Raw genomic sequence first — 22,438 nt, forward strand, 5'->3', positions numbered from 1 at the left:
ATAAACATGAGGCAAAAAAAAATCAATCAATCACAGTCTTTTATTTCACAAAAAAGAAGGAAATAAAGGATTTTGATTGGTTCATCTTTTGACTTATCTGTGATAAGCTTATATGAAATGGACTTCAAAATTGTATGGCAGTTCTGCGCATCACAAATATACCCAAAGGAATGCAGTCTGATTGTGTTTTGTATCAACTGTTTACATGCTAAACGTATAACTTTATGAAAATTTGATCTCATAGCGAAAAATTTTGTTTCTTTTGGAAGAGTAAGAGTTTAAATAAAAAGATATGGAAAGACAATTGAATATTAATAAATGTATATAAAAGATGCGATTTTATTCAATTTCTTATAAATTAGGATAATTTACAATAGCTGGATTATGAAAATAAATATTTGATGATTTTAAATAGGTTAACCTATCAAAATAGTGTGCTGTGTGCGCATGTGCAGATATACGTTACCCGATCACGCGGAACGGTTCTCGACGCATGCATATAATGTTACATCAAAATTGGGGGCCACTTTTTCAAACAAGTTAGCAGTCTAGTGGTATATATATATATATATATAGAAGTCTGTGATTTCTTCTAAGAAGAAAACCACTCACAAAGAAAGTTACCCAATTAGTTTTGAAAAAATAACAGTTAGAAGTTGTAGTATCCTATCTTCTATTAACTAAAATGAGTGCCATTTGCTCGGAAAATTTGATATTCGTTAGAAGAATGGAGTCTGCTCTGAAAATGGGTAAATGAAATTTTTTCATAAATTTTTACTTTTTGTTTTTCTACATGTGTATGAGTAATAACATGTGAGTAATAATGTAAATGAAATAGGAAAAAAAACTTTCGATTTCATTGGTATTCTGGTACTTCAAATGTATTTCTAATTTTTCTTATAGAAGAACAAAACTTACGATAAAATATTTTAATCAAAGAATTATAATGCCTATGAAAGCCGAACACTAGATGTCTGCGTGTAAAAAATTTATTCAATTAATATATAACAGACATTTCAATCCTACTGCGGATCCTTCTTAATATCATATTAATAATAACAATCAATATAATTAAAAAATTGATCGGCTATACAATTAAACTGAACGAAAAATCGAATTATGCGACATGTGGCCGTGTCTTATGATGTAATCGTAAAGAAATTGTGATGTTCTCATTATAATCAAGTTAAATGATGAACGCAAAGACAAAATATTTTTAATTTTTCAAATTTCAATTCGTTGAAAACGTATAATAATACATTAATGAAAATGTATAAAGTAAGAAAGTATATGTATATACGTACATATACTTTACGTATATACATTCGTGTAATTTTATAATATTTTATTTTATATTATACCCAAACGCAATTCGAACTTTGGGAGAAATAAATAAAAATATATTCAACACATCCACCATTGAAACCAAGATCTAAGTTTTCCTTTCAATTTCATTTACATGTATTACTCACAGTAGAAAAATTTAAAAAGGAAAAAAAATACAAAAAAATGTCATGTTTAAACATTTTCAGAGTCGGTTATAACGGACTTTGAATCCATTTCTCTAACGAATATCAAATTTTCCGAGCGAATGGTATTCATTTTAGTTAATAGGAGGTAGAATAACTTCTATTTCAAAACTAATTGGATATCTGGGTATCTTCTCTTGTCAGCTTACCGTAAAAAGCGCAGCATTGGGTTAGAACTTGAAAACAAATAAATGAAAAATGCATACAAATATTTGTAACTATGTATTATAAAGTTTTAATACGAACCATAAATAAATTAAGTGAACTAAGAAAATATAATAATATTAATCATTTGTAATTGATTAATACTATACGGTTAATGTTACTATATTTTCTTAGTTCACTTAATTTACTTATTATTCTTATTAAACTCACTTTTCACTTAATTTAGTATTCTTATTTAGAATTTTATAATATAGTATATACAGTTGAGTTGACTATTTAACTACAAATTTATAATTAATTAAATTTGATTTGTCATTTTTTTTAAATTGCATAAATATTTATACATTGTAAACAAATGTTTAGTTACAATTGTAATATTCAAAGAAATTATGTATTAAAATTTAATACATTTTTTTCAGTGCAATAATTTATTTTTTTCAAAATAATAAATTAAACCACTTTAATAAATAAAATAACTTTTAGTTCGTTTTTTTTTAATTATGACATTTTTTTCTAGCTATCATTAAAGTGATAGTTTTATAAATATGTGATAATTGATAGATAAGTGATAATTTTAAAAGTTATTCAAAACTTTTAGTTTAGTCATAGCTAAAAAAATATAATTTTTACGTTATTATCAGATTATCATCAAGTTTAATTAGAAAATGAAATATCAAACTTTAATATATCTATATATTAAACATTTAATTTTTATACAAGATTGTTTTATATATATGTATATTGTAAAATATACACATAAAGTATATTTTATTTTTACATTCATTAGAAAATAATCAGAGTGTAACGAAATTAGAGCTTTAATGAAATTTACTTTAGCAAACATAATCTAAAGCCAAAAATAAATAAAAAATATTTCTTAAAGGATATCATCACAAGACACTAATTTGACATTCTGAAAATGAAGTATCTTTCGATTAAAAGAAAAAAATTTTTTAATTATTTCGTAAGAAACATGTAAAAAGGATTTTTTTTCTACATTAAAATATGTATTTTACTCTGAGCGATTTATCGATATTTTATATTATTGCTGGCTCCCGAATTACTTTAATTTGTGCCTAATTCCATCGACAAATAAAAAAAACGATAACACAAACAATAACATAAATAATAGTAATAATATTATGTACTATTATTTATGGTGTGTCACGATTTTGTAATCCTAAATATTGATATATTGTATTTATTAGCTGATGGAGTTTCGTTCTTATGTTTTAAAGAGAGCCAGTGGTAACTTTAAGAACATTTTATTAAAACAAATTCAAGATCTTTGATCTAATAATTGTTTGTTCTGAACAAATATTCTATAAGAAAGTTATAAAAGATTAATACGGAATCGGTGTGCGCGAAGTCAGGTACGTAGTCAAGAATTTGTACAATTTCTTATCAGTTATCACCACAATTAATAACACAACGTAAATACAATATCTGCAATATCGAACGTATTTAGTCATTATAATGTATATATACATAAGCCAATCACAAGATATTAATAATAACTGAATTGCTCATTCTCTGAATGCTAAGCGTTATTAGATTGCTCTAGTTTAAAGTTTTCTAGACCAACAAGCAGTATCATCGTCTTGCGTAAATCAGTATCCCTATATAGAATATTTATTACTATTGCCAGATGTCCTTTCGATCATTTTAATTGAAGATTCTTTAAAAGAACTAGAGACTTCATCGATCAAGATTTATGACACTTTTAATTTTTTACTTAAAAATTCTTAGCGATCAAAGCTTAAATTAAGTAAACATTACCGGCAGAATTAATTTAAACATTGAAAAACGAATGAAAAACAAGCTTGATGAATGATTTATATTTTTAAAACTTAGCCAAAAATTTATAATTTCTGATGTTAATTGTCAATGTGATTAGATATTCTGTCAGATTATTTCTGCGCGAAAATTTATTTTAAAGTTATCAATGAATATCAAAAAATATTACAGCTGGTGAAGTGAGACACTTCTTGTAATAGGGATTACAAGATACAGATTTCCATCGGTTGTAAGCTAAGCGATTAAGCAATAAGGGATTAAAGTAAAAATTGTGTTATTATGTTTGAAAGCATCAGCGCGATAAACCAACTATCCATAACTGAGCTCCACCAACTGTTGATCATTTACAGTAAACATATGTATGAAAAGATTGGACAATTAAATCTCTCAATTACTATGAAGTATTGTAACAATAAATTCATATTTTTTAAATTTTGATAGCGAATACAAGTTCATAAATTATTTGCAAATATATTTATTTAATTCAATGTAGCTGAAATTTATAGAATTAAGATAAATGGACACTTTCTCAAATTCTCAATAAAAATGAACTTTAATTGGCTTTTTCTTATACGGTCCAAAAATTGACAATTTGTCTTCGCGCTCCTTCCGTAACTTTACGATCAGATTACCAGATACGCAATTTTTGATCAGCTATGCTGCGAATAGAATTTTTGATGAGCCACATATTTATCTTTTGCCTTGCAATAATTCAGCCACTAGTTGATTGTCTGCACGTTTATTATTGATCCGCGCATACGTTCGCAAAGCAACCGATGGATATGATTAATGACACGTGGCATCGGCGATGCTCACATTTTTTTACATAACAGCTGTACGCCCCTCCCGGGGGTGGAGGGTTATTCCCTCTCACATCTCACATCTCATCGCTAACCGTATATCTCTCCTGGCGAGTACATTTCCAAGGTCAGGTTATGCTCGAATGAGCCGATAAACATCGCCATAAAATCGTGAAAGACAAGTTAAACGACGCACTTCGCGACATGCTAGAAATGAAACTTCTAATTAATTAAACTTCACCGAGTATTCAAATGAAAACGCGAACCTCATTGTGTCTCGTCATTCTCCTCTGCGGTTTATCGATCGACAAGCACGCGAATGCAGCTGTAAAATCAACATCGAAAAAAAGGTTGAATAACCTACTTTTCATTTTGCAGCGAAAAGAAAATGCATTTTGCATTTGATAAATGCTAACACAATAGCGTCCCTCTTTGAAGCTTTTCTGCTCGTTTTAACATAGCAACTTAATAAAAAAAGTCACAAACAAAATACAAAATCTTTTACTTGTTTCGAATGTTCGTTCCTCTTTCGAGCCAAATTTCATTGATGTTATGTTACTGAGATGTATGTTTAAATCTCTTAATACAGTTTGAAGATTTCTTCGACCACAAGGGATGATCTGTCCGATTTCAATACTCAGCACGATGCTTTTTCACTCATCGTTCTCATTATGTCATCCTCGAGGGAACGACTTTATTTCTCATCAGCTCGTAAAAGCATCCTCGCATAAAAGCACCCTCGCCGATATTATTTTAATGATCGTTGTCCATATATAGAAAGAAAAAAGGAAAATCAAGACCGAAAGAAAGGAAATAGGCCATGGTGGCTGTTCAATTTAATATAAAGAGACACAATTGATATTTTTCATTCAATTAGGCTAAATTAATTTTTCAGTTCTCGAAACGACAGAATTCGCCAATAATTTCATCTTCATCAAAACAACAAAAATTAAAGTTCAATTGACGTTTCTTGCTAATTAAACTAAATTAATTTTTGATCTCTGAAATCAACCGATTGATTTTGTGAATTAATTTATCTCCATTAAAACAGTTAAAATAAAGAATTAATCGATGCTCTTGCTAAACCAAAATAGAAATTTTCCAATCTTAGTATCGAAGAATTTCATTACTTAATTAATCTTTACAGTAATAATAAATATAAATTCCATAAAAATTTAGCAATATTTCTCAATAAATAAAATTTTCTATATAATTTTTACGATTAATCGATCTTTGCTTTTTTAATTAATTTATCTATCTTTCCTCGAATAAAATACATATGATTTATGAAAGAAGAAAACGTATGGAGTTGAAAAAGAAGAGCCTTACCGCGTAAGAGCGTGTAGCGACGACGAGGCGCGTACGAACGCCCGTGAAGCTTTTAAATGGCAATCGATCGTCGCCGTCGCGATGAGGTCAACATTGGTTATCCTGAGCGCTGGTTATACGCAAGCTGGATCAACGCATAAGCAATTCATAGCTAACAGACGACGGTGCGGGATCATCGTATCGTTGTATCAATGCCATAATGAATCCCTCAACTGCCCACAAATCAGAATGGAAAGGTAGATGTGGGTGTGATGACGTCGGCGTGATAGCAAATCCGTGTCACCATACCATCATCGTTTCGTATCACCGAGAATGTATCCGCGATCATGTTACGTTTTACATAGCATCATCATTTACGATCAAAATGAAAACATGGTTGAGACAAACATTGACAAACGTTGGTCGGAAACGGATATCACATCGGATCACATCGTCATTATCGTCGAGTTAACAGGACATGCGAGATCTCCTTCTTTGGGATATAATGGGAGTCACAAATAGATCAGCCGGTGATTAGGCGGACACTGTCTTTCATTTCACATAACAACGGTACTGATACCATCATTATCACCATCACTATTATCGTTGCATCATCGTCGTCATCATTATCACTTCATGAGCGCACTGAGCGCAAATCAACGATGACGACGAGCCGGCGTGTGAAAGGACACCTGGTTGACAACGAATTCATGGACAGCACGCGTATGCACGCCCACAAATAATAGTAGCACACATTGAGGGTGTCCACTTTTTTTCCCTCCAGCGAATCTCGATTACGGCGCATTTCACCGCGACGTAACGAAAGTCTCGCACGGCACGTACAAGGGCTGGCTAGTTGGCTGGTTGGCAGGGTTGGCTGGCTGGCTCGCTCGGGTGTCGATGTCGAGACGCGCAATCTCGAGGCATCGTCCAACGACGGCGCCACGCTCCGCTCAGCGTCGCGACGCCGGCGTTGACGGCGCGGCGAAAATTCGAGACGACAATGATAACGTCGACGATCATGAGGATAAAGAGGATTGCTGTTGCACTGACAGTAGCAAATGCAACTACGGCCAGAGATTTCGTTCGATTCAATGCGCTACGCAGCTGATACCAACAGGCCCAAGAACTCATCAAATCGTTTAATTTTTAATGGAGAATAATATGATACGAATTGATAAAGTCTCATTTTAAAGAGCAGAATAGTTTTAAACGTGACGTTTATTATATAATTTATTTTTAAATTTCAATGGAAATCATTGAACAACTTTTCACGAGAAAAAAAATTGTACTGTTGCATTAAAGAAATAGCAGCTCTTTACTGATCTACAGAAATTGCGTTATAGAAGAAGTAAGGAATCTAGAATAATATTAAAGTTGTGGAGTAACTCTGAATAACATAAGAGAATTTTATATAAGCAATTGATATTATTTGCGTTTATATCATTTAAACACAAACATTGGTTAGAATAAAATTCGTAAATTTAGATCAATTTAGGAATGTTAAATATTATTACAATTTTCAAAAAATGTTATTTATTAAAAATAGGAACATGGCTATTATAACCGTTCCTTTTATATAATATGTACATAAGGAAAAAATAACAGACCAACTATCGAGTAATTGAATAGTCAGAGATTGTCGGAATAAACGCGTAGGTGGAGAAACTTTACCCATACTGTTTTTTACTTTTCGTGGAAATATATAGCCTGGTCATTCGAGGAAGTTGAAAGCAAAAATGACGAAAGGCGTAAAAGCGTTTAATTACTTGATTTAAAAAGCTTCAAAAGAAGTAAAATTAGAATTAGCCGGCCGATAAATAAACGATGAGTCAACCAAAATTGATCAATATACATGCGAGTATCTCGAGTATTTTATATATTGATACTTCGTATTATATGTACACACACACACACACACACACACACACACACACACACACACACACACACACACACACAAACACACACACACACAAACACACACACACACAAACACACACACACACACACACACACACACGAAATGGAATTTCTTCATATAATGCATTATAGATGTGTATACCGGTTTCGGAAGTCATATAACATATACAGGATGTTTCACAATTACCAAATTTCCTCTTAAGGATATATTCTTGAAGTAATTTTGAGACAAAAATTTTAATACGAAAATGTCGAGGATACAATAATTTTTTGAATTATAAGTTAACTTTAAATGCTTACAAGTATAAAACCATTTTACTTTTAGAGTCTCTATTATTATTTCTGGATTTTTTTGAACATTCTAAGACGAAAATCCTAATATGAAAATATCGAGGCTATAATAGTTTTCGAATTACACACTATCTTTAATTAATTATAATATCAATTATAATCAGTTATAATTCAAAAACTATTGTAGCCTCGACATTTTTATATTAAGATTTTTCGTCTCAAAATTATCTCAAGAATATATCCTTAAGAGGAAATTCGATACTTATGAGATACCCTGTATTTTTAGGAAATAACGCAAAATTATTTGTAAGGCCAATATTACATGCATATGTTTTTTGTCGTACGACGAATGTTTCAAGCGTGTTACTTAATTGGTTGCAAGACAGAGAGATTTCGAATCTTTTTGTTCTATAGTCAAACAGGCTTAAAAAATACGACAAAAAACGAACACATGTAATATTGGCCTAAAATTGTATATTAATTGCGTACAAACTCGTCACATTAGAAAAATAAATAAAATAAAATAAAAAAACTCTTTATACAAAAGTCGCTGTGATTGGCAGTGGGCAATTGCAACAATGTGCAAGTAAACTATTCTTTACTTGTAATGTTGTTATCATTTTCTTTACTTTTTTTTCGGTAACGATCGTTACTTTTTTCTGTCTGTAATGATAATGTTGTCACATCATTAAAAGTAACGAATTCAGTCGTTACTTTTATTGTTACTTTGATCTTTTATTAAAATTTCAATAGATCGCATTATTTTTATAAATGGCTAGAAATATTTTATATTTTATAAAAAATTTAAATATCGACAAATGCTTTATACGATAAGTAAAAAGCAAAATCCTAAATCGGTCAAAGTTAAATCTTGAGTATTTCATGTGAATTTATATACTGAAACAAAATGCATGTAATTTTACATGAAAGTTATATATGTTTATGACCGAAAAATTATCTAAATATGACTGGAAATTTTTTCTAGATTAAAAAAAAAATACACATTAATGATAAAATATATAACGATGAAAATATTACTTTTTATTAGGTTTAGCTTTCTGCTCGCCGCCTTTATATTTTACATTTTGTATGTGAAATTTCATATTCAATAGAATTCCAAAAATACATATTGCACGTGAAGATAATATAATCTGTAATTTTCCATGTAGATTGCAATACATGATTATGCTAGTAAGATCGCAAAAGATTCAGTATAATCATATAAATATTTTTTTCAGTGAATATGCGATTATAGCTCAGCGTTAGTGTATTAAATTACTCCAGAAATCGTAGGTTCGAATTCCATCGATACTATATATGCGTTTTCAAAAAAAATGTAAAATATGCGACGCGTTATTATACAATATAATAATTAATAAATTATTCAAAATCATAAATTAATTCTACATATAAATAATAAAAAAAGTAGTGTGTTAAATATTAAAAAATTTTTTTTTCTTATATATGAATTTAATTCCTGTACATGACTTGGAATCGAGTTGCATATTTCGATCGATTTTATCTACCGTCATCCCTACTCTTTTTGTTTCATAATACTTACAAGGGAAAAATAACAAGAATGAACTATTTTAGGAATCAATATATATTAAAAATTTTTTAAATAAAGCTTAATGATAAAGCTTATAGATCTAATTAATTTGTAAACAAATTTTGAATCTCAGGAGAAACATTCTCAACAATATTTCCTATATCAATTTGTAACTCTTTTTTTGCAAAACAAGAAAACATCTTTCAATCTCATATGGGGGGAGGGGAGATGAGGGGAAGAGAAAATCTTTTCTCTCGAGAAAAATAAAACGGATATTGTAAAAAAATAAAAGAAGAATTTATAATGATTATCTCCGATCCATTATCATATATTGAATAATCAATCATCAATCAAATTGGTACTAGTGCCTCGGATTTCCAAGATACTCAGTCTTATCTATTCATGGTGGTAATTCTTGTCCAACATTCATTTTAACATTAAAATAGATCCTATTGAATTTATTGAATTAACATCAAAGTCTTCATTATTTAACATTAAAGAAGGTTGATTCACAAATTTATCTGATTTTACAATTCCTGAAAAAGTTCAATATTTGTTACAATTACGGGAAAACTTCGCGTTACCTTTTTTAATAAAAAAAAGAACTTTATTAGAATTTATCAAAAATATAGAAAATAATTTTTAGGAAAATTAAACCTTAATAATATTTTAAGTATTAGGAATTGTACCACACCTATATTGAAAAAATTATTTATCATCTTTTGTTCAAAATAACATAATTAATAAATAGTTAACTCAACTAGTACGATACACAAAACAATTTTGCATTAATAATGCAGATATCATTTTTACTAAACAGACAAGGGAAATATCACTGTGGCTCTAAACAAAAATAGTTACATTTCGAAAGTCAAAGAAATGCTTGATGATTCTAATACCTACATTAAAGTCATAAAAAAACCCTATCATTCTCACAAATATTCTCACAAAAAAAGTTCACGAACTATTATCGGAAAGATTGAAAAGATAAAAAAAATTACATTTCAAATAGTACAAAAAAATATCATGTAATGAAGATAACTTATCTCGTGCATATGCACTTCCAAAAATGCATAAACCTAATTGTCCCTTTAGGATCATAATTTCTTCAATTGATACTCCTTTATATTTATTGGCTTCCATTTTTATACGACATTATTTCTGAAAAATCTCCTAAACCTTTCAGTAAAATCGAAAACAGTTTTCATCTTCAGCACAGAAGTTAAATGGTAGGCGGTTGGAAATTAATTATTTTTTAATTTCTCTTGATCATCTCGTTGTTTACTAACATTCCATTAGATTTGGCGATTAAGAGTGTGACTAATAGATGGAATTATATAAAATTATATAAAAATCAACGACTATTCCGGAAAAAGAATTTTTTATAGCACTAGAATTAGTACTTAACTCGACGTATTTCATTTTTAATGGAGAGATATACAAATAGAACTTTGATACACCAATGGGATCGTCTTTGCCTCCTATTATAGTAGATTTAGTTATGCAAGATTTAGAGACTAAAGCAATAGCAATATTAGGCTTTCAATTGCCCTTTTACTTCAGATATGTTGATGATATCGTGATGATGATCCCGCCTGATAATTGATTTTATTTTGACAACTTTTAATTCGTTTCATCCGAGATTGCAATTCACCGCGGAAATAGGAGGCAATAGTATTAATTTCTTATCGGTTTAACTTAACAACTATATACATGTGTTTTGTTCGTCATATTTACAAATTTGCCTTAATGTTTATTGTGTAATCTCTTACTTCAAGAATAGTTCATCTGAATAACACGTCGTCATACACGGACGTGTGTTCTAAAAATATATGATATCTTTATATTTGATTTTAACAATTCTACTTTTTAAGTTTTATAATTTTAAGTTTGATATGTTCAACAAAGCTTCAGTGTAATGCTTCATGTTCCATAATGATAAGTCATTTGAATTGTTTACGCATATATCACTTTAATAAGATTTGTTTTAAAAACATGTCAGATTAACAACGTTACATCTTTGTCAATTTGCGAGTGACTTATTATTAATACATTATGGGCATGTGAGCTAATTATATTTGTATCATTTTTGCTGAAGACTCCAAAGAGAGTCGAAATAAAGAAAACATCAATCCAATATCTGAGAATTGATTGTCCACTAAATAATTGCGCTGTTTTTCATTGTTGATTCTCATTAGTCTTATTATATTTATCTTTTTGTATTGTTTACAATACATTGTTTAAGGGAATACAGTCAAATGAATCTCTTCGATTAAATGAGCTTTTAATATGTTGTTCTATGAACAAAAATAGGAGACATATTTTTTTATATGTGCTGAGTCGTACATTAAGGGGGTGAAATCCTCCCTTAAAAAAAATTGATTTTTTTTTCTTTTAGATTAAATATTGTTGAACCTGTAAGAGTTGTTGAAAACCTGTAAGAGATAGAAACAAATTTTCAGAATGAATTACTTTATTAAATTATTTTTTGAGATTATTGAAGACCGACCAATTTTCTCCATCTCCTTTCCCTCTCCCATCCTACCCACAATTCTCTTCTTTCCCTCCACCACTCCAACAAGCGTAATAAAGAGATGGCCCGGAAGAACAACTTATTATCAAGCTGCTCCTCGCCGTGATGAAGTGGACTGTAAGGTTCATGAAATGTTGGCATTTCAAGAATGGATCTGGACACGAAGAAAACCCATGAAACGCATCTTTATAGAAAGCATTCGTGGAAGCCTCAAGAATATTTTCAGAATGAAAATTGAATGGCTTCAAGAGTACTTTAAAACTATAATAAAAAAAATTGTTTCTTCATAAATAAATAATTTTTATTATAAATAAATAATTAAAAAAAATATTTTTTTAATATAGTTTTAAAGTACTCTTAATGCCATTCAATTTTCATTCTGCAAATTTTTTTCTATCTCGCATAGTTTTGACGATATTCAATCTGAAAGAAAAAAAATCGAGAGAGAATTTCACCTTTTAACGTGCGATTCAGAACATATAAAAAAATACCTGATCCTTTTTGTCCATAGAACAACATACTAAAGTTTAAATCGGAGAGATTCACTTGGTTGTGTTTCTTTGTTAGACTGCGCGCGGAAATATAGAACAATCAGTTAGGGATAATATTAGCTGTAAATCGTAGAACACTGTAAGGATTTTGAAACATATACCCCGATGTTAGAAAATCAAAACTATCATATAATACAAAATGAGTATATACAAATTATATACAAAATGAGCAAAATCATCAAATGGTCAAATCCTAATTTGTATTTGTATTTGACCATTTAATGATTCATTTTACATTATATTTGATTAAATTTTATATCATTCACTCTATGGTTAACGATTCTAATTTTATTACTGTAATGCATTTGTTGTCATAATGGAATTGATGACACACACAATTATTCCATCCAGCCATGCAACTGAGAATTGCATTCGTGTTTCATCTTTCTTTGTAACGGCAATGTGCAGCATTTAATTTGATGACTAAATACTAACGCGACTTTTTTTACGATCTTTCGTATATTCTTTAAATTATGTTCATTTTAATCCTTTGCCTTATTGTGTATTTATGCGGATATTTTGTTTTGATCATCTTTTATTTATTTTATAATTGATTATACTCTTTGCTGAGAATGATTCAAATCTAGAAACTAAACGTTCATGACATTATATTAATTAATTTATTTAAAATCAACTTTGTTGATTTGTTTTGTCTGCGCTGACTCTTATCGCCCTTAATTCTAGCATGGTATTGTTATTTTTGGTTACTTTCCTGCTAATAACTAAGATTTGTGAAACCCTGCAATTTTGTTCATATCTCTGGCCTAAATACGTATTTTTTAGCTGAAAAAACATGTGAAATTTATACTTTGAAATCAGACAAAGACAAATAAATAAATGAATTAAATAAATAATATTTTATTTTCAATGCTTAATTACATTGCTTCAAAGAAATTTTATTGAAAAAATTCGCAAAAAATGACTACTTTGGATAAAGTATTCTCAAATTTTTTAATTTAATATTCAAGCAAAAACCTGTAGAATTTTTTTAGTTGACCCTTTGGACTAACAAAAAAAATAGTACGATATGAATCGCAAAAGTATAATTATTTGAATCGAAAATCGACATTTTTGAAGAATCTACATATTTTAAGTTTACAATTAATAAATAAAATTTTATTATTTGAACAATATAGAAGAGTAATAATATAAGCAGATAAAAAATTGTACATGTATAAATATTATTATAGTATAATTAAGTTTATTAGGATTTAGTTTTGATGATGCAACACTCGCTCTAAAGTAATAAATCCACTCCGGTCGAGTGATTTCCGAAGACTAACAGAAATTATAAAATTTCTACTATTTATTAAATATTATATTAATATTAAATATTAAAATATAATTCCTTTTTAGATCTACATTTTCGTGTATTTTTATACTATCCGAAACTCAGTAAACAAATATTTAATAAAAAATAAAGGATATCCAGACATCGAAAACTTACGAGTATTTCAATAATCACATGTGAGTCCCAAGTACTTTCTTTGAACTTTCGTGCATTCTTACATCGGGAATGCAAAAAAACCCATTGCAGGCTTATCATATCTATGGACAGTTAAAACTTTTTTTCAGCCTCAATCCAGATTTTCAAATTATATTATAAAAATGTTACAGCAATGAAATCATTGAACCCATGAATACCATACTAGGATTAATTGTGTTATTTATTGTTGATAGATTGAGATGCCCACTGATATAATTGACTGGAAAGCTGATCAAATTTCCTCACGTGTTCCTAGTTGCAAATTTGCTCGATATGTGAAACGTTTTACCAGCATAACCATCACATGTACCCTTTCCATGAGCAGTTGCAAAAAATTGCTTCAATTTGAAAATCATTGAAATGTTTGGTTAAATTTATAAACGGCTTCTTGTTTTTAAAATGTTGAGGTGCACCATCAGAAAAATAAAGTTTGTTTGGCTGAATTTGTTTTTTAAGTATTTGATAAACTCTTTTTGCATCATGTAGACTGAGACTGAATCGTGTTTAAAACAATCTGTTATCATGCGCAAACGTTTAACTGGAACAACGACCAGGCCATTCTGTTTTCATACTTACTTTATTATCGGGAAAATGATTCATTGCATCGTGATAACAGATTGTCTTAAACACGATTCAGTCTCAGTCTACATAATGCAAAAAGAGTTTATCAGATTTAAAAAACAAATTCAGCCAAATAATTAAACTTTATTATTTCTTTTTATGATACACTTTAACATTTTAAAAACAAGAAGGCGTTTCTAAATATAATTGAACATTTCAAATTGAATAACTTTCAAATTGAATGACTATCAAATTGAAGCTGAATGGTATTCTTTGCAACTGCTTACAGAAAAGGTACGTATGATGGTTTGATTGGTATTATAAATCATTTCGCATATCGAGCAAATTTGCTACTAGAAACACGTGAGAAAATTTTATCAGCTTTCCAAACATATCAATGGACATCTCAATCTATCAACAATGCCGATTTTATTTACATGAATAATGAAATGTATAATAAAACAATGAAATTTTTAAATACTCGATTGTTTCGAGCAGTTAGAATTAAAAGAACTTAGGATTATTATACGATTATAATTAGCCAATTATGATTTACTGAAGCGAAAGTTGTTTCAATATCTTAGCAAAGCTCTTAAAATCAAAATAATTAAAAATTCTGTATATCAATATGTGACCAATTATTAATTTTGTAATAAATAACATTTAATACAACAAGTACATCATAATTTTTTTTATTACTTTTGATTAAATTATTTTATTGCAATTGGCTTCCAACTTAAATGAAGCGGTTTCTTATGTAAAAAATTGTTAGCTTTCTAAAAAAAATATTTATTTTAATATAAATGTCTATCATCATAAAGAAAAACGTGTTTTTTCGAAAATTTATGATTTTTAATGCTTTTATGAAATTTATTAAATCAATCGAGACAATTTTTATTGAAAAGTAGAGAATTTTTTACATAGGAAACTCTTACGTTAATATTTTTTTTAATATTACTATTTAATATTTACTATAATATTATATATTAAATATTTAATATTTACTAGATATATATAAAAAAACAAATTCAGCCAAATAATCAAACTTTATTATTTCTTTTTATGATACACTTTAACATTTTAAAAACAAGAAGGCGTTTCTAAATATAATTGAACATTTCAAATTGAATAACTTTCAAATTGAATGACTATCAAATTGAAGCTGAATGGTATTCTTTGCAACTGCTTACAGAAAAGGTACGTATGATGGTTTGATTGGTATTATAAATCATTTCGCATATCGAGCAAATTTGCTACTAGAAACACGTGAGAAAATTTTATCAGCTTTCCAAACATATCAATGGACATCTCAAAAAAAGTTGACAAAATTGATTTCAAAATGTTGAGAAATTATAATACTACCATTATTAATATCACGGCTAAACGATTCGCTTTAAAGAAAAATAAAAAAATATGGATCGTTATATTTTCCCTAAAGAATACTTTCGCAGAGTATAAACAATATTGAAGATTATAGGGCAAAATGTCATGTTAGTTTTCCAAAAAAATTACCTATATATACAGGATGTTTAAAAAATAATGATAAATCTTTCGCATAGGTGAACAGACTAAACTGATAAGTCTTTTACTATTTTACGATTTTAGCAATAGTTAATAAGATATTAATTGCTAAAAAATGCTGAAAATTGGTCTTCAATCATTTTTTCAAATGCTTTACAGAAAAACTAAGAGAAAAAAATTGTTTATTTTCTTCTCATAAAATTCTGAGAATTTTTTTCAGAATTTTTTCAGATTTTTTTAATACCGTATTTTCTCACGTTGATAAAAATAAGAAAATGAGTCCTAAAAAGTTAATAAAAAATTCTAAAAAAATTCTTAGAGTTCTATGTGAAGAAAATAAATTTTTATTTCTTGTAGTTTTTCTGTAAAGTTGATAACATTTGAGTAAAAAATTATTGAAGATCAATTTTCGGCAATTTTTTGCAATTAATATTTTATTAACTATTGCTAAAATCGTAAAATAAGGACTTTTCTTCTTAGATTAGTCTATACGAAAGATTTATCATTATTTTTCAAACACAGTCCATCTTGTCCCTATGCGAAAAACTTATCACTAATTTCCAAACACCTTGTATAAGTATATATAAATATACAGACTGTTTGGAAATTAATGATAAATCTTTAGCACAGAGGCAGAATGGACTAAATTGAGAAGAAAAATACTCTATCATTTTACAATTGTCGTAATGGTTAACGAGTTATTAATTTATGAAAATAGCCAAATTCGCCCAATCCATACAAGCCAAATACAAGTGTGCGACAGGATAGGACTGCCCAACGTGATGAGGCCGCTATTTACAAACAACATGCCTAGCGACAGCGGACGCGCGCCATGCGAGTGGGAATTTGGCTATTTTCATAATTAATTATACAATGGTAGAAGACTTTTCTTCTTAATTTAGTCCATTCCACCCTATACGAAAGACTTATCACTAATTTCCAAACCCTGTGTGTGTGTGTGTGTGTGTGTGCGCGCGCGCGCGTGCGCGCGTGCGTGTGTGTGTGTGTGTATATATATATATATCCTATATACAGAGTACCCGCGAGATTTTTCCAACCGCCTACAAAAAAGTAGATGAGATTGAAATAAACATAATCCTTTATCATTTAGCGATATTCGTAATAATAATCGAGATATTAATGTTTGCAATTGCAATGTTTGCACTAATGAGAATGCGTCAATAGAAACGCTCCAACTGCTTGAAGTATAGCTAAGCAACGGCGTGCTTCCTCTCTTATCTCTCCAACGCGCTACCGCGTGCCTATGTTTGAAAAAGTGGGCCGAACTATATTTCGAGCGGCCGTAACGTTTCTATTGGCGCGCTCATTAGTACAATTGCAAACATTAATATCTCTATTATTATTACGAATATCACTAAATGATAAAGAATTTTTTGGTTATTTCGATTCCATCTACCTTTCTATGGGCGATTGGAGACGGTTCGCGGGACACCCTGTATAAATATATATAATACCGGATTTTAGACCACTCATATGCCCTTTTTATCTTTGCAAGATAAGGTCCAATCGTAAAAGTGTTCAAATAAAGATTGTAGAATTTAAAAAGATCTATTTATTGATCTTATCGGTTTAATTTTGGCGTCGCCAAGGTCAAGTCAAGGTCATGTCGATTTTTTTAAATAGGATACCGAACTTTTTATTAAGTAACTAATAACCGATGTCGAGAGCTTTTCGAAATACTATAATAAAATTATTTTTCATTGAATACTTTTCGAGTTATAGAGCTCGAAAGTTGCAGTGCCGTAGGCATTATGCAAGATGCCCGATCGACGGCTAAAATCTCTTGAATTCAGGATCGGATCCTGAATAACATTTGTTAAGATCAAACTAATAATAGTAAATAAATCTCTTTTAACCCTACAACTTTTATCTGAACTTTTATGATTGGACCTTATTTTGCGAAGATAAATGGAGTGCGGATAGTCTGAAACATCCGGTATATATTGGGTTGTCCGGAAAGTTCGTGCCAATTTTGAAAGAAAATTAAAACGCAGAAAATTTAAATTTTAGTATACATTTATTAAATTATATAGGTGCCATTCTGTTCTACAATCTTTCTCCATCTTTCAGGCAATTTGAAAATTCCGTTCTTCCAGAATCTCTCAGGTTTTTCAGCGAAAAACTTTTCTAAGTGATTTTTTTTTTACCTCGACCAAAGAGTTGAAGCTTTTTCCATTAAGGGAATTTTGTAATGATCGAAATAGGTGGAAATCAGAGGGCGTGAAATCTGGTAAATATGGTGGATGAGGTAGAACATCCTAACCGAGCTCCAACTTTTGTCGAGTTATCAAAGACACAAGAGGCCGCGCATTGTCCTGATGAAATACGACGATTCGCTATTTCTGGACGTTTTTGTTCAATTGCTGTCTTCAATTCGTCTAATTGGGAACAATACTTCTCTGAATTTATCGTCTAGTTGTTTGGTAAAAGCTTATAATACAGGATCCCTTTTCAATCCCACCAGATACAGAGCATGATCTTCTTCTGGATGAAGACCGGCTTTTGGAGTGGCTAAAGGTGGTTCATTCCGCTTTCTCCAAGATCTTTTTCACTCAACATTATTGTAAATGATCGTTTTTTCATCCCCCGTCACTGCTTAAAAAATGGCGTCTCCTCGTTGTGTTTATAGAGCGAGTCGCAAATGGAAATGCGATCTATCAGATTTTTCTCCGTTAAATCGTGGGGAATCCGTACATCAAAACGGTTTTATGTAACCAAGTTTCACAAAATACTCATGGATGGTGGATTTTGACATATTCAACATTTCTGCTAATTTACGTGTCGTACAGCGTGGGTTATTCTCGATCAGTGTTTTAATCTGATCTTAATCTGTGATGGAGAGCCTACCTCTGCAGCATCTTCGCCATAAACAGCGTATATCTTGTTTGCCGCTTGTGGCATTTTTGCCTTTCCGGTAAAAGAAAAGCATTAAATGCCTAAAATGCATTTTGTTTTCTTCCATATTCAAAGGCGTATAAAACTAACTGACAAAATTAAAATTAACGTATCGCAACCAAATTTTTTTCCAAGTATGCCTGAAGTACCGTCTTTTACGATATGTACGCATGTCATTTGTTTTCAATCGTTCTGATATATTCAAACCTGTACGCCACTTATCAAAAATCGAACTTTCCGGACAATCCAATAAATATAGATATAATATATATTTAAATATATTTTGAAGTATTATTTTTTATTTTATAACATCCAAATAATAATAATAATAATAATAAAATTCTATAAATGATGAACGCGGAACAATGTTTTAAAGTCCTATAGCTCTACCATACACCTGTATGATAATATCATCTTTAAACTCTATCGTTCTATGAGTCCGCGCGTAATCCAAATATATGAAATAAAAGAATAGAAATGATTAGACAAAATCAGTCGAAATATGCAGCGCGGCTCCAGATTTGCTATACATTTGACGTTTAATACACTTATAAAAATTAGTATATATGAGATGATCATAGAAACGAAAATTATATATTTTTATAGAGAAATATAAGCTTAACATTATACTGTATGCCAAGATTATATTGTACGCTCTCAGCGCGAGATATTATTTTGTAAAATTCCATGTTCAATGGAGTCTCAAAAATACATATTGCATATGAAATTAATATAATCTGTAATTTTCCTGTAGGCTGTAATATTGCATGATTATGCTGTATCGAAAAAAAAGCCAGCATAATCATGTAATTTCACACAAATATTTTTTTCAATGTCTGCTACGTTTGCAGTCTTTTGAATTACGCGCCGAATTAGTTTTCCCGACTTAGAAACGCAATTGAATTATCATAGTACCATTACAAATTAAATCGATTAGCAATTTAATAATTTGATGCTCAATCAGGCATCCTATTAGAATAATTAGAGAGATGTTAATGTCCTGAAAATCTATTAAATAAATTTATTGCGAAAAATATTACCTCAGCCAGGAGTTGAACTTGAATCTCTAACATTCTGTGCGAGCGTCCTAAGTCTTTACGCGAAGTCTACAATAGAAGTCGTAGTGATCGTAGAATCATAAGTTGTAGAACATTAATCACAGTCGAATACGAAAAGAATAATCAATTATGATTGGTCAATTTTCTACGATTTAAGACGTTACAACCGACCTGTAGACATATGATAGTAAGACCATCATATAAGACTATCAAGGCATTAGTAATATTTTTCGCAATAACCGTTTTCAAACAATAATGAATGATTTATTAGAATCGTATATTACATTGCTTTTGATATCGTAAATACACGATATCAAAAGCAATGCTTGTATCAGTCAAATCTGGATCTTGAATGCTTAAATAATTTCATATGAATTTATGTACCACGTTCTCTCAAAAGATGTGTATATTCCTACACATCAGTTATTGCGAAGAATATTACTAAGACTTCGATAGTCTAAAGAAAAAACTTAAGAATGATTAGAGATCTGGGTTTGACTCTGGGAGATAATATTTTTCACAATAAATTTTCAGATTTTTAAGGCATCTTCTTAAAATGATGCCAATTAAGCATCAATTATTAAATTGCTAATCAATTTTTTTTGTGATATTACTATAGTAATTCAGTTGCGTTTCTAAGTCCAGAGACCAATTCAAAAGACTACAAACGTGGGATATAAATTAGAGATCATTTTAAACGTGTATTAGAGCTAAATGTGTAATTAATATATTCGTGTTTCAATAGGTGTAATTTGTAATACACGGTTACTGAAATATTCAAATACAAATCGAAATACAAATGATGAAAAATTGAAAAGCATGTATATCCGTGAATTAATTTCAATATACGATTATTGAATATAGGCGATTGAATATAGGCGTGTATTCAAATATACGGGTACACATGTAATGTATTCATGTTTTAGTCAAATTAGGATATTTCAAATAATATTATATTACATTATATATTCTTATATTAAATTAATTTATTTCAGATATGATTGAGAGCCGAAAAACTTTCGATTTCCACACAATCATTCTGAAACGCTAATAAACTCCTCTATCCTAAATTAGAATAGACAGAAAAAAAGTAAGAAACTTACTGCGAAAAATATTACAATACATCAGCCAAGATTCGAATCTGAGACCTCTCAACTTTCCGGGAAGAGTGTCTTAGAGTGCCAGCTCGACCACTTCAGAAATATTCTTCACAATAACTGATATATATAGAGAGAACGCGTTCAGGCATGGGAGCGAATATAGGGTAATTCCGGTATATACGCCGCACCTATCAAAAACTTAATTTATTAAATATTATTTACCATGTTTAAAGTAAACAAACTATATCAGTAAAAACTTTGTACTGTCTACTATTATGAAAAAATATTAGAAATCTGAAATATTTATATTTCGTATTAAAAAATAAACTTTTAAAACCCTTTTTTGCCGTATATTCCACAGAGGTGAGATATTGGTTACTCTAGGAGGAGGGGGGTATACGGCTTATGAAAAATTTACAAATAATATATATAAATAAAACATAAAATGACACAATAACTTATGAAATGCGTTTATAAAGTTTTATTAAAAAAATAAGAATGATAAATATGTACATACATGAAGTGACAAATAATAATTACAATCTTCCCACATGTATTACAAATATGTATTACATTATTGTAACATGACAGTGTTATGTACATATTTCATGTAATGTGTTTATTGCATTTAATGTATTGAATTCGATCTATGCGTATTTGTGTATATTTTGTGTATACTTTGTACTTTGGGCATAAATCCCGCCCGTTAAAAATGCCCAAAATAAATGATATACAAGGCAACAAACGAAGAATACAAGAGCAAAGTTGCATTTTGTTATACAACTGCTTTACTATTCTTCTGCACTTATGTATCACGAAATAACTATTAAATCTTTTGCACGTCCCACAATAATCATTTTATGTATATTATAATTTATGTGATGATATGATGGTGCTACTTAACACAATGACAAATCAATTTAATTCACAATAATTTTAATATTAACAGTAAGAAGCTGAAATCATAACACAATACTAATATAATATAAAGGTATGTAACAGAATAGTAGCGGGAAAATTATTCCCACTCCTTTTATTTTTTCTGACTTCTACGATATAAATCCCAGCGCGGCATATTTGCCGGAGTTATCTTAAGTATCAAAAGTAATGATAAAAGTGAGTTTTATTCTCGAAAAAGTGAGAAAATAGAAAATGAATCGGTTAAAAAAAAAGGTGAAGCTTTCTCTGAAAGTAAAAAATGAATGTTCCTAAGAATTTATCAAAAATTAGTTTACTTGTGACAGGCTATCTTCTATGAAGTTAAAAATATTAACCTAATAGTAAAAAATCTAGATTTATATTTCAGGATTCATAAAGATACGAAATATATATAGAATCTAAAATTTATTA

At 29.5% G+C, this 22,438-nt stretch overlaps 1 protein-coding gene across 2 annotated transcripts in view; it reads right to left on the bottom strand.

The window, feature by feature from the left end:
• LOC108692026 (phospholipid-transporting ATPase ID) overlaps positions 1-22,438 on the bottom strand; it is a 55,095-nt gene that overhangs the window by 28,194 nt on the left and 4,463 nt on the right. Inside the window, exon 1 of one of the 2 annotated variants that reach the window (XM_018200114.1) lies at positions 5,621-6,357. The exons of the other annotated variant lie outside the window; for it this stretch is intronic. The gene's annotated coding sequence lies outside the window, so the exon portion shown is untranslated. Of the gene's footprint in view, positions 1-5,620; positions 6,358-22,438 lie in introns of those variants that run through there. 2 annotated transcript variants of the gene reach the window in all.

Source organism: Atta colombica, unplaced genomic scaffold (assembly GCF_001594045.1).
Source record: "Atta colombica isolate Treedump-2 unplaced genomic scaffold, Acol1.0 scaffold56, whole genome shotgun sequence".
NCBI lineage: Eukaryota > Metazoa > Arthropoda > Insecta > Hymenoptera > Formicidae > Atta > Atta colombica.